The sequence below is a fragment of the Salmo salar genome, chromosome 01, assembly GCF_965601325.2.
Source record: "Salmo salar chromosome 01, fSalSal1, whole genome shotgun sequence".
NCBI lineage: Eukaryota > Metazoa > Chordata > Actinopteri > Salmoniformes > Salmonidae > Salmo > Salmo salar.
Window position 1 is genome coordinate 96,410,103 of NC_138291.1, and position 15,402 is coordinate 96,425,504.

Genomic DNA, 15,402 nt, shown 5'->3' on the forward strand with positions numbered 1-15,402 from the left:
AATGGTCAGCTGAGAAGTTTACACAGAGTTCATTAACAATTGACAATTGAAGGCTCACTCATTCGGGAACAATTGCAATCAATATATATATTTACGCTCAGTGTGTCGTTCTGATTCTTGTTGGAGAGTAGTTCTGTTGGGGAGTTTTGTCCGCGTTCTCTCTCTCTCTCTCTCGGTTAGAATGGATCTTTCAGAGTGACCTTCATTAATGTCGTCATCGAATGGTTGCTTCGTTGGTCTTCGCGTTCAATGATATAATTTACTTAGCTGCAGACTAATAATTAATATCAAAGACTTGTTCTTATTCTGTCAGTATCGATAGTCTAAAAGTTAACCACGTGGTATGGTTCACTTTCAGTAGAGGAATTAGATGGTAGAACCTATTTGGCCAACGGAGTGTAGGCCTGGTCTGGAGAAATGTAAATCAGGGAGTGTTTTATAGTGCCCATCGAACAGGCTGGTCAAATGAATCCTACAGACGAAGAACCGTATATGTGACATTTTTTCAAAAAAACGAGATATACATGAAAAATCATTATTGGACACTCTTTTTCTATAGTGAACCGGTTTCACAAGCTTTCCACGCGCTAATTAACAATCATTTTTCATTTAAAGATAGGCTCTCGTGGAATAACCGTTTATGTGCACCACTCAGAATGGACGGACAAGCGCACAACTTTTCTGTTGCTGATGAAAATCGCCGAAATGTGGGAAAGAAACGTAAAACAAAACTAAAAGAATGGAAAGACAGGCAAAGGAAGATCTTACGGGATGCGGGAAAACCCTATACAAATCGTAAGGGTCAAGAAAAAACTGGGAAAAGCTGTCCAAAAGAGGTATGTGGAAGAACCGTATATCAAACAATCAAGCTAGCTAGCTATAGAGTACAGTAACTAACATGCATGTTCTGGGTTGTCTAATTTGTAACTATAGAGAAAATATATTAGCTAAAGTTCGTTGCCTACTAACTTATACATTATCGTTACAAATGTTATTGCTAGATTATAGAAGAAACATAGCTAGGTACTTTTTGTCCATCCACCGGATGATTCGACATGGCTACAGTAGCTAGCTAGTTATATGTAACGTTACACTGTATCCCGCAGGGAAGAGCGTGTTCCACGACGTGCAGAAAGGATTGTGGAAAGTTGACTGATGAGCGCAAGCTACATCTGTTCAACAGTTTCTACACTGTCCCATACGAGAAACAACAAGCACAACCAGCAAAACCATTCAAGATGATGAGGATGCAATGTGAAGACTTCAGTCACCTCCCAGATTCTGTCCTCAAGCGACCAGCTGGACTACAGATCACTTCAGTGAGGTGGTTAAAAGTCACAGGTATTGCACAGAGAATAGTTTACTAACATCCCATCAACATGCAACATGTTGTTCTAATAATAAAATATCCTAATGATTCCCTTTTTTTATTCATTACAATATACATCTCTGTCACCACATTTAGCATCAACTCTAAGCAGTTAATACTTATTTACTGCTGTCACCTCAGTACAGGACATTTCTTGCCTTTAGCATGGGTTTAACGCAATTCAAAACTTAATTGCAGATCATAGTGTTAAACGCAAAGAGAATGGTTTTCTGAACGTTTTGTAATATTGACCTTAGGGACCTGCATAATGGACATGCATATTGGCACATCACATTGATCCATATTTGATATGTACAAGTTGTACTTCTTTTGATTGAATTAATTTAATTGTATTCTATTTTTGTAGTTATTCTATGGTATGTTCACATTGAGGACTTCATTTTAAATGAGACTAAGATTTCATGACTCAACTTAAGAAAAGTCATCGGTGCTAAAGTTGATAGACCACCTTTAAATGAACCTCCATTAAATGAATTAACTACATATTGCATTTAAGTTATTTACATGAAGGGCATTTGTACTTGAAATTACTTAAAACATCATATCAGGTATTAAAAAAGGACATCTTACAAGTGTCATGGAAAATGTCACATATACTGTTCTTCCACAAACTGAAATCATCACTGGAGATATACTGTTCTTCCACATTCTAAAAATTAAAACGGCAATAAAAAAAGTCTTTTTTGAAATAACAAAAAAATATCAATTGTTGTTGGAAGATATGAGTATGGTGAATTATTTGTCAACCATAAAACACCTAATGTGGTACACACAATGAATAATATAAAAATAACTGATTATCTTAAAATGGAAAAATTGTCACATATATGGTTCTTCGTCTGTAGGATTCAAATGACGCCTGGTCCTGTATATGTCCCTGGGGCGTGCCTATGACTGAGTTAGATTTGGTTACAGAAATACAATTCTATCACATTACATCAGTACATAGCATCTCAATGTCTTACAAAAGCTTTATCCTTATTAATACATTCCATACACCCATATGAGGCAAGTCTTAAACTGAGTCTATTATATAAACAGTTTTATGGTAATATGGCTATATTGTCTCTTCTGAGTATCACAAAATTGTACCAAAAGAGGCCAACGTCATGACACCAGGTACAACTCCAACTGTAGCAGGAACCCCTGGCACCCAGCCGCCGCTCCATCGTACTCCCTGGGGAGAGCCAGGCGTAGGGCTCCGGGTCCGGACGTCGGTGGAGGGGTAGATGGTGGAGGAGGAATTGGTGCTGGGGATGCGGTAGGGAGGCCACTCCTCTCCCATCGGTCCATCCTCTCCATCATCTGGTCCATCGCTGAGCCGATTCGGTGGAGGATGGTGGTATGATGGAGGACCCGTTCCTCCATCGATGGGAGAGGAGGGGAGGCTGCTCATGCTGACTCCATAGCTGGTGCGGGATTCTGTCAGTAGTTGCTAGGAGTGGTGGTAGGAGTCAGGCGCAGAGAGCAGAGGTAAGGAACTGTGTGTTTATGGGCTAGGTGGGACGCTTGCGAATTCGTCCCACCTACGTAACAGCCACTGCCAGCCTGTGGCGCGATTTTCAAAACCTTAAAAATCCTATTACTTCATTTTCTCAAACATATGACTATTTTACAGCCATTTAAAGACACGACTCTCGTTAATCTAACCACACTGTCCGATTTCAAAAAGGCTTTACAACGAAAGCAAAACATTAGATTATGTCAGCAGAGTACCAAGCCAGATATAATCAGACACCCATTTTTCAAGCCAGCATATAATGTCACCAAAACCCAGAAGACAGCTAAATGCAGCACTCACCTTTGATGATCTTCATCAGATGACAACCCTAGGACATTATGTTATACAATACATGCATGTTTTGTTCAATCAAGTTCATATTTATATCAAAAAACAGCTTTTTACATTAGCATGTGACGTTCAGAACTAGCATACCCCCCGCAAGAACTAGCATACCCCCCGCAAACTTCCGGGGAATTCGCTAACATTTTACTAAATTACTCACGATAAACGTTCACAAAAAGCATAACAATTATTTTAAGAATTATAGATACAGACCTCCTCTATGCACTCAATATGTCCGATTTTAAAATAGCTTTTTGGTGAAAGCACATTTTGCAATATTCTAAGTACATAGCCCAGGCATCACGGGCTCGCTATTTAGACACCCGGCAAGTTTAGCACTCACCATAATCATATTTACTATTATAAAAGTTTCATTACCTTTTGTTGTCTTCGTCAGAATGCACACCCAGGACTGCTACTTCAATAACAAATGTTGGTTTGGTCCAAAATAATCCATCGTTATATCCGAATAGCGGCGTTTTGTTCGTGCGTTCCAGACACTATCCGAAATAGTAAAGAAGTGTCGCGCGCATGGCGCAATTCGTGACAATAAAATTCTAAATATTCCATTACCGTACTTCGAAGCATGTCAACCTCTGTTTAAAATCAATTTTTACGACATTTTTCTCGTAGAAAAGCGATAATATTCCGACAGGGAATCTCCTTTTCGGCAAACAGAGGAAAAAATCCCAAAGGCGGGGGCGGTCGGGGTCACGAGCATAAGCCCAGTGTCCCTTGATCGGCCACTTGAGAAAGGCGATAATGTGTTTCAGCCTGGGGCTGGAATGACGACATTCTGTTTTTTCCCGGGCTCTGAGCGCCTATGGACGACGTGGGAAGTGTCACGTTAGAGCAGAGATCCTTAGTAAATGATAGAGATGGAAAAGAAGTTCAAGAAATGGTCAGACAGGCCACTTCCTGTAAAGGAATCTCTCAGGTTTTGACCTGCCATTTGAGTTCTGTTATACTCACAGACACCATTCAAACAGTTTTAGAAAATTTAGGGTGTTTTCTATCCATATGTAATAAGTATATGCATATTCTAGTTACTGGGTAGGAGTGGTAACCAGATTAAATCGGGTATGTTTTTTATCCAGCCGTGTCAATACTGCCCCCTAGCCCTAACAGGTTAAATAAAACACAACACGATCGACGCCAACACAACCGGCGTGAAAAATGCAAAGTGCCCAGAACAACAGGTGCACAGCATGCATAAAAATATAACAATAGTAGATCGCCAGCACATCCAAATACAAAACACAACCTGACGCTAAATAATCCCGCACAAACCTGGGCGGGCTAACCAGGCTTAAATAACCAAAAATCAAAAGAACCAAATGAGGAACAGGTGCAAACAATAAGACATACCAAACGAAAAGGAAAAAGGGATCAGCGGCGGCTAGTAGGCCGGTGACGACGACCGCCGAGCGCCGCCCGAGCAGGCAGGGGAGCCACCTTCGGTGGGATTCGTGACAATCTGTCTGAAAAATACTTGAAACAGTTATAGAACCCATTGCCCGTTATGGTTGTGAGATCTGGGGTGTGCTCACCAACCAAGCATTCACAAAATTGGAAAAACATCAAATTGAGACTGTATGCAGAATTCTGCAAAAATGTCCTCAGTGTATAACGTAAAACACCAAATAATGCATGCAGAGCATAATTAGGCCAATACCTGCTAATTATCAAAATCCAGAAAAGAGACGTTAAATTCTACAACAACCTAAAAGGAAGCGATTCCCAAACCTTCCATAACAAAGCCATCACCTACAGAGAGATGAACCTGGAGAAGAGCCCCCTAAGCAAGCTGGCCCTGGGGCTCTGTTCACAAACACAATCAGACCCCACAGAGCCCCAGGACAGCAACACAATTAGACACAATCAAATCATGAGAAAACAAAAATATAATTACTTGACACATTGGAAAGAATAAACAATAATACAGAGCAAACTAGAATGCTATTTGGCCCTAAACAGAGAGTACACAGTGGTAGAATACCTGACCACTGTGACTGACTCAAATTTAAGGAAAGCTTTGAATATGTACAAACTCAGTGAGCATAGCCTTGCTATTGAGAAAGGCCACCGTAGGCAGACATGGCTCTCAAGAGAAGACAGGCTATGTGCCCACAAAATGAGGTGGAAACTGAGCTGCACTTCCTAACCTCCTGCCAATTGTATGACCATATTAAAGACACGTGTTTCCCTCAAATTACACAGACCCACAAAGAATTAAAAAACAAATCCAATTTTGATAAACTCCCATATCTATTGGGTGAAATACCAAAGTGTGCAATCAATGAGCAATATTTGTGACCTGTTGCCACAGGAAAAGGGCAACCAGTGAAGAACAAACACCACTGTTAATACAACCCATATTTACAGTGGCAAGAAAAAGTATGTAACCCTTTGGAAATACCTGGATTTCTGCATAGATTGGTCATCAAATTTGATCTGATCTTCATCTAAGTCACAAAAAAAGACAAACACAGTGTGCTTAAACATATAACACACAAACACTTATACGTTTTCATGACTTTATTGAACACACCGTGTAAACATTCACAGTTTAGGGTGGAAAAAGTATGTGAACCCTTGGATTTAATAACTGGTTGACCCTCCACAGCATCTCAATAGGGTTGAGGTCAGGACTCTGACTGGGCAACTCCAGAAGGTGTATTTTCTTCTGTTGAAGCCATTCTGTTGTTGATTTAATTCCCAAAGGGTTCACATACTTTTTCTTGCTACTGTATGATTATTTATTTTCCCTTTTGTACTTTAACCATTTGCACATCATTACAACACTGTATATAGACATAATTTAGACATTTGAAATGCCTTTATTAAATTGGAACTTTTCTGAGTGTAATGTTAACTTTACAATTTTTTATGTTAATTTCACTTTTGTTTACTATCTATTTCTATTGCTTTGGCAATGTAAACATATGTTTCCCATGCCAATAAAGCCCTTAAATTGAAATTGACAGAGAGAGAGAGCTAGAGATACAGAAAGCTACAAAGACAGAGAAAGACAGAGAGAGACACAGAGACAGAGAGAGACAGAGAGAGGGGAGAGGTACAAAGAGAGAGAGAGAAAAAAGAGAGAGAGAGATTCAGGGAGAGAGAGGGGAGGGAGAGGTACAAAGAGAGAGAGACACAGAGAGACAGAGAGCGAGAGAGAGAGAGAGAGAGAGAGAGAGAGGAGGGAGAGGTACAAAGAGAGAGACAAATATATTAAGATGCAGGGAGGGAGAGGGGGATGAGGTACAAAGAGAGAGAGAAAGAGAGAGAGAGAGAAAGCTACAGAGAGAGACAGAAAGCCACAGAGAGACAGAAAGCCACAGAGAGAGACAGAAAGCCACAGAGAGAGACAGAAAGCAACAGAGAGAGAGAGACAGAGATATACAGAGAGAGAAAGAAAGAAAGAAAGAAAGAAAGAAAGAAAGAAAGAAAGAAAGAAAGAAAGAAAGAAAGAACTGAACCAGCTCTCTGGATCCAAACTAAAACAATCAAACGAGAGGAACATGAAAAGCTTTCAACTATCTCCCGTACCTCTCCCTCTCCAAAACCCTCTAGACACTGGGGCCTCCCACTACTTTCAGGAACATTCTGGTACAGAACACCTGCTCACTGTGGGTAGACACTTGTCTTACATGGCACAACATAATAAGATACTTCTGAAGAAAGGTGTGATGTGGGGGTTTGGGACTCCTCTGTGGCTTTGGTTTTCTAGGAAAACATTTGGTTTTGGTTCTCTAGGAAATCATGGCTTTAAAGTGAAATAATGCTGTCCTTCTAGCTGTGTCCTCATTGTCCTGTTTTCATGTTATCCAACATCTATTATGTTTCCCAAAGAGTGGGCCCTGGTCAAAAGTAGCACACTATGTCGGGAATAGGGTGCCATTTGGGATGCATCCATACTGGGACTGTGACTGAGGGCTCAACCTTCTAACAGTCAATAACAGTGGCAGTAAATGTCCCATCAATAAGCACATACCAGCACAGACCGAGGTCAGTGCTAGTGAAACATTCACAGTGTTACAAACACAATGGTTTATCTTGGGATACAGTTAACAGTGTAGAGAGCTGGTGATTTTATTCTCAAATAAATTCCCTTTGCACATACTTTTATATTTATATACTGCTCAAAAAAATAAAGGTAACACTTAAACAACACATCCTAGATCTGAATGAAAGATATAATGTTATTTAATATTTTTTTCTTTACATAGTTGAATGTGCTGACAACAAAATCACACAAAAAGAATCAATGGAAATCCAATTTATCAACCCATGGAGGTCTGGATTTGGAGTCACACTCAAAATTAAAGTGGAAAACACTACAGGCTGATCCAACTCTGATGTAATGTCCTTAAAACAAGTCAAAATGAGGCTCAGTAGTGTGTGTGGCCTCCACGTGCCTGTATGACCTCCCTACAACGCCTGGGCATGCTCCTGATGAGGTGGCGGATGGTCTCCTGAGGGATCTCCTCCCAGACCTGGACTAAAGCATCCGCCAACTCCTGGACAGTCTGTGGTGCAACGTGGCGTTGGTGGATGGAGCGAGACATGATGTCCCAGATGTGCTCAATTGGATTGAAGATCTCATCTCGGTACCTAATGGCAGTCAGGCTACCTCTGGCAAGCACATGGAGGGCTGTGCGGCCCCCCAAAGAAATGCGACCCCACACCATGACTGACCCACCGCCAAACCGGTCATGCTGGAGGATGTTGCAGGCAGCAGAACGTTCTCCACGGCGTCTCCAGACTCTGTCACGTCTGTCACGTGCTCAGTGTGAACCTGCTTTCATCTGTGAAGAGCACAGGGCGCCAGTGGCGAATTTGCCAATCTTGGTGTTCTCTGGCAAATGCCAAACGTCCTGCATGGTGTTGGGCTGTAAGCACAACCCCCACCTGTGGATGTCGGGCCCTCATACCACCCTCATGGAGTCTGTTTCTGACCATTTGAGCAGACACATGCACATTTGTGGCCTGCTGGAGGTCATTTTGCAGGGCTCTGGCAGTGCTTCTCCTGCTCCTCCTTGTACAAAGGTGGAGGTAGCGGTCCTGCTGCTGGGTTGTTGCCCTCCTACGGCCTCCTCCACGTCTCCTGATGTACTGGCCTGTCTCCTGGTAGCGCCTCCATGCTCTGGACACTACGCTGACAGACACAGCAAACCTTCTTGCCACAGCTCGCATTGATGTGCCATCCTGGATGAGCTGCACTACCTGAGCCACTTGTGTGGGTTGTAGACTCCGTCTAATGCTACCACTAGAGTGAAAGAACCGCCAGCATTCACAAGTGACCAAAACATCAGCCAGGAAGCATAGGAACTGAGAAGTGGTCTGTGGTCCCCACCTGCAGAACCAATCCTTTATTGGGGGTGTCTTGCTAATTGCCTATAATTTCCACCTGTTGTCTATTCCATTTGCACAACAGCATGTGAAATATATTGTCAATCAGTGTTGCTTCCTAAGTGGACAGTTTAATTTCACAGAAGTGTGATTGACTTGGAGTTACATTATGTTGTTTAAGTGTTCCCTTTATTTTTTTGAGCAGTATATATATAAATACCGTAATTTCCGGACTATTAAGCGCACCTGAATATAAAAAAATATTATTTTGAACATAAATAAGCCGCGGGTGCCTACCGGTACATTGAAACAAATGAACTTTACACAAGCTTTAACGAAACACGGCTTGTAACAAAAATAAATAGGCTTCAACGAAACACGGCTTGTAACAAAAATATATAGGCTTTAACGAAACACGGCTTGTAACAAAAAATAAACAATTTGCTGTAAGCTTTAGTTCCTCACGCTGCTGTTTCCAACATCTTATCATCGACTCATTAAGACCAAGCTCCCGTGCAGCAGCTCTATGTCCTTTTCCAACAGCCAGATCAATCGCCTTCAACTTGAAAGCTGCATCATATGCATTTCTCCGTGTCTTTGCCATGATGAGGGTGACAAAATGACTACCGTAATCAGAATGATGGGAAGTTTGAGAGCGCTCGATTTAATCTAAACAGTAAACAAAAAAGTTGTTTGACCGTAACCCGTTCGGCAATTTCATTGGTCTAATGAAAGCTTCATGCCGCCAAAAAACTGAGCGCGTCACAGAATGTGTTTTTTTGGAGAAAAAAAAATTGAAAGCGGGAAAAATCCATATATTAGCCGCGTCATTACGGTATATATGTGGACACCCCTTCAAATCAGTGGATTCTGCTATTTCAGCCACACCCGTTGCTGACAGGTGTATAAAATCGAGCACACAGCCATGCAATCTCCATAGACAAACACTGGCATGTAGAATGGCCTGACTTAAGAGCTCAGTGACTTTCAACGTGACACTGTCATAGGATGCCATCTTTCCAACAAATCAGTTCTTTATATTTCTGCCCTGCCAGAGCTGAGTGCACACAAGCCTAAGATCACCATATGCAATGCCAAGCGTCGACTGGAGTGGTGTAAAGCTAGGACTACCTGTAAAGCAGGACTACCTGGTATGATGACTCCTTGCTGTCCCCAGTCCACCTGGCCGTGCTGCTGCTCCAGTTTCAACTGTTCTGCCTGCGGCTATGGAACCCTGACCTGTTCACCGGACGTGCTTGTTGCACCCTCGACAACTACTATGATTATTATTATTTGACCATGCTGGTCATTTATGAACATTTTAACATTTTGACCATGTTCTGTTATAATATCCACCCTGCACAGCCAGAAGAGGACTGGCCACCCCTCATAGCCTGGTTCCTCTCTAGGTTTCTTCCTAGGTTTTTGGCCTTTCTAGGGAGTTTTTCCTAGGGAGTTTTTCCTAGCCACCGTGCTTCTTTCACATGCTTTGCTTGCTGTTTGGGGTTTTAGGCTGGGTTTCTGTACAGCACTTTGAGAATATCAGCTGATGTACGAAGGGCTATATAAATACATTTGATTTGATTTACCATGCACAGTCTAACCCATACAGCATATTCCTAACCCCTCACCTTATTTACCATGCACAGCCTAACCCAGACAGCATATTCCTAACCTCTCGCCTTATTTACCATGCACAGTCTAACCCAGACAGCATATTCCTAACCCCTCACCTTATTTACCATGCACAGTCTAACCCAGACAGCATGGCTTGGCTGGTGTGTCGCCTAAATAACTGATGAGGTATTGAGGACACAACAACAACAACGACGAGAAAGCCTATAGGGAGGAGGTCAGAGACCTGGCCGGGTGGTGCTAGAATAACAACCTATATCACTCAACGTGATCAAGACTAAGGAGATAATTGTAGACTACAGGAAAAGAAGGACCGAGTATGCCCCCATTATGATCAACGGTGCTGTAGTGGAGCAGGTTGAGAGCTTCAAGTTCCTTGGTGTCCACAACACCAACAAACTAGAATGGTCCAAACACACCAAGACAGTCGTGAAGAGGCCACGACAAAGCCTATTCCTCCTCAGGAAACAAAAAATATTTGGCATGGGTCCTCAGATCCTCAAAAGGTTCTACAGCTGCAACATTGAGAACATCCTGACTGGTTGCATCACTGCCTGGTACGGCAATTGCTCGGCCTCCGACCGCAAGGCACTACAGAGGGTAGTGCGTATGGCCCAGTACATCACTGGGGCTAAGCTGCCTGCCATCCAGGACCTCTACACCAGGCGGTGTCAGAGGAAGGCCCTAAAAATTGTCAAAGACCCCAGCCGCTCCAGTCATAGACTGTTCTCTCTACTACCGCACGGCAAGCGGTACCGGAGTGCCAAGTCTAGGACAAAAAGGCTTCTCAACAGTTTTTACCCCCCAAGCCATAAGACTCCTGAACAGGTAATCAAATGGCTACCCAGACTATTTGCATTGTGTGCCCACCCCTCATTTACACTGCTGCTACTCTCTGTTAATCATATATGCATAGTCACTTTAACTATACATTCATGTACATACTACCTCAATCGGCCGACCAACCAGTGCTCCCGCACACTGGCTAACCGGGCTATCTGCATTGTGTCCCGCCACCCACCACCCGCCAACCCCTCTTTTACGCTACTGCTACTTTCTGTTCATCATATATGCATAATCACTTTAACCATATCTACATGTACATACTACCTCAATCAGCCCAACTAACTGGTGTCTGTATGTAGCCTCGGTACTTTTATAGCCTCGCTACTGTTATTTTTCACTGTATTTTTGTTGTTATTGTTTTTATTTCTTTACTTACCTATTGTTCACCTAATACCTTTTTTGCACTATTGGTTAGAGCATGTAAGTAAGCATTTCACTGTAAGGCACACTTAAGACCGGTTGTATTCGGCGCAAGTGACAAATAAACTTTGATTTGATTTGAGGTTTTGTCTGAGTGGAGCAGACTTTATGATGACTAGAGGTCGACAACTGATGATAAAATGTTACCATTAGGATGTGATATTCAGATGTGATGTGTTATTACCACTGAACAAAAATATAAACGCAACAATTTCAAAGATTTTACTGAGTTACAGTTCATATAAGGAAATCAGTTAATTAAAATAAATTCATTAGGCTCTAATCTATGGATTTCACATGACTGGTAATACAGATATACATATGTTGGTCACAGATACCTTTTAAAAAAAAAAGGTAGGGGCGTGGATCAGAAAACCGGTCATTTTCTGGTGTGACCACCATTTGCTTCATGCAGCTTGACACTTCTCCTTCGCATGGAGTTGATCTGGCTGTTGACTGTGGCCTGTGTAATGTTGTCCCACTACTCTTCAATAGCTGTGCGAAGTTGCTGGATATTGGCGGGAACTGGAACACGCTGTCTTACACGTCAATCCACAGCATCCCAAACATGCTCAATAGGTAACATGTCTGGTGAGTATGCAGGCCATGGAAAAACTGGGACATTTTCAGCTTCCGGGAATTGTGTACAGATCCTTGCGACATGGGGTCATGCATTATCATGCTAAAATATGAGGTGATGGCGGCAGATGAATGGCACAACAGTGGGCCTCAGGATCTGGTCACGGTATCTCTGTGCATTCAAATTGCCATCAATAAAATACAATTGTGTTTGTTGTCCGTAGCTTATGCCTGCCCAAACCATAACCCCACCGCCACCATGGGGCAATCTATTCACAACGTTGGCATCAGCAAACCGCTCATTCACATGACGCCATACACACTCTCGGCCATCTGCCCGGTACTGTTGAAACCAGGATTATTTATTTATTTTATATAACCTTTATTTAAACTGGGAGTCACATTAAGATTAAAAATCTATTTCACAAGAGAGCCCTGTATACATTACAATAAACAGAATAATAAAACAACATGTCTATAAAGCAATATAATTCAGCACACAATAAACCAAAGTAAACATATTTAATAAAAGCAATCACATTCAACTACATGGAGGTCCTCAATCAATAATTTAAACTTCCTGAGTGGCACCAGCACATCTAACTGCAGTGAATTTTTGCCCACTGAAGTTGATTACGATGCTGAACTGCAGTCAAGTCAAGATCATGGTGAGGATGACGAGCACGCAGATTTGTTTTCCTGAGACGGTTTCTGACAGTTTGTACAGAACTTCTTCGGTTGTCCAAACCAACAGTTTCATCAGCTGGTCTCAGCTGGTCTCAGCTGGTCTCAGACCATCCCGCAGGTCAAGAAGCCGGGTAAAACACTAAATCTTTGCTATGGTTACACGTGATCTGCAGTTGTGAGGTCGGTTGGATGTACAGCCAAATTTTCTAAAACGACATTGGAGGCGGTTTATGGTAGAGAAATTAACATTCAATTGTCTGCCAACAGCTCTGGTGGACATTCCTGCAGTCCGCATGCCAATTGCATGCTTCCTCAAAACTTGAGACATCTGTGGCATTGTGTTGTGTGACAAAACTGCGCCTTTTATTGTCCCCAGCACAAGGTGCACCTGTGTATTGATCATGCTGTTTAATCAGCTTCTTGATATGCCACAGCAGTCAGGTGGATGGATTATCTTGGCAAAGGAGAAATGCTCACTAACAGAGATGTAAGCAAATTGAGAGAAACATTTGAGAGAAATAAGGTTTTTGGGATCTTTTATTTCAGCTCATGAAACATGGGACCAACACTTTACATGTTGCGTTTATATTTTTGTTCAGTATAAGCTAATGTGATGATATCTTGTATATCTTGTGGTATATTTGAGGTCATTTTGGTTCAATGTGTGATGTTTCTTTGGTTGAATATGGGTGGGGCATTTGATTTGTGAGATGACTGATGATAGCTTGACTGGACTTTGTTTGTTAGTGTTTTACCCGAACTGATTGATCTCAACCATCAATCATTCATTAAAATCACGCTAGCTATACATTCAAACAAAAGTGCAGACATAACCTCATCAGTCAGTGTTAACCTCTAGGGGCTAGGGGGCAGTATTTTCACGGCCGGATAAAAAACGTACCCAATTTAAACAGGTTACTACTCTGGCCCAGAAAATAGAATATGCGTATTATTAGTAGATTTGGATAGAAAACACTCTGAAGTTTCTAAAACTGTTTGAATGGTGTCTGTAAGTATAACAGAACTCATATGGCAGGCAAAAACCTGAGAAAAAATACAAGCAGGAAATGAAAATCTTGTGGCTGTACTATTTTCGAGTCATTGCCAATAAAACACACAGTGACAAAGGATTAATTTTGCACTTCCTATGGCTTCCACTAGATGTCAACAGTCTTTATAAAGTTGTTTGAAGCGTCTATGATGAACAGAGACCGGATGAGAAGGAAGGGAAGTTGATGTCCCTGGGATGTCGTCACTTCATTATTGCGCGTTCATGCGCGTTCATGTGAGATGAGACCTTGTATTCCAAACGTTTTTCAAGACACAGGAAAGGGCCGGTTGAAATATTACTGATGTTTCACGTTAGAAATGGCCCTAAAGATTGATGCTAAACAACGTTTGACATGTTTGAACGAACGTAAATAGATTTTTTTGTTTTACTTTTGACTGCAGAAACTACACGTGTTAGCGCTGCCTCACTGTATCGCCTTCCATGCTGATAAGGCCAATTCCGTGAACAGACCTTTAAAAGTTTAAATGTGTTGTTCTCCCAAAGCAAACTTCCATCTCCTTTAATGGTCTCATAATCAACCTTACTGTGTGATTAGATGTGCTATTCTCTCTCTGCTCTCTAATCACTCACTGCTAGAGTCACTCAGTGAAATCTTTGCTATAGAAACAACTAATTTAAAACCCTCACTCCTCCTTAATCACTATAGTCATTAGAACTGCTGGAGTCTGATACACCAGACAGGACAATTGCATCCTGTTAGGAGAGAGAAAGAGATGTGGTTAAAGAACATATTCAGATGAAAGCAGAGGAAGTCAAACTTTCCAATAAACAAAGTGTTGCGGATATGTATTCTATACAATTTGCGGTGGTTGCCTTTGTGGTGGTTGCCTTTCTAAAATGTGGATAACTGTGGATACTGAAATGTGAATAACTGTGGATACTTTAGATACTGAAATGTGGATAACTGTGGATATTGAAATGTGGATTACTGTGGATTACTCTGGATACTGAGATGTGGATTATTGTTGATACTGTAGATGCTGAAATGTGGATTACTGTAGATACTAAAATGTGGATTACTGTGGCTACTGACATGTGGAATATTGTAGATAATGAAATGTGGATTTTTTAAATATATTTTTATTTCACCTTTATTTAACCAGTTAGTCCAGTTGAGAACAAGTTCTCATTTACAACTGCGACCTGGCCAAGATACAGCAAAGCAGTGTGACAAAAACAACAACACAGAGTTACACATAAACAAACATACAATCAATAACACAAAAGAAAAGAAAAATAGAAAAATCTATGTACAGTGTGTGCAATTGTAAAAGAGTAGGGAGGTTGGCAATAAATAGGCCCTAGAGGCGAAAATAATTACAATTTAGCATTTATACTGGAGTGATAGATGTGCAGGTCATGTACAGTATCTCACAAAAGTGAGTACACCCCTCACATTTTTGTAAATATTTGAGTATATCTTTTCATGTGACAACACTGAAGAAATGACACTTTGCTACAATGTAAAGTAGTGAGTGTACAGCTTGTATAACAGTGAAAATTAGCTGTCCCCTCAAAATAACAACACACAGCCATTAATGTCTAAACCGCTGGCAACAAAAGTGAGTACAC

At 41.5% G+C, this 15,402-nt stretch overlaps 1 protein-coding gene across 1 annotated transcript in view; it reads right to left on the reverse strand.

Annotated features, from left to right (window-relative positions):
* LOC123744734 (protein TANC2) overlaps window positions 1-15,402 on the reverse strand; it is a 222,151-nt gene that overhangs the window by 97,661 nt on the left and 109,088 nt on the right. The gene's annotated exons all lie outside the window — the stretch shown is intronic.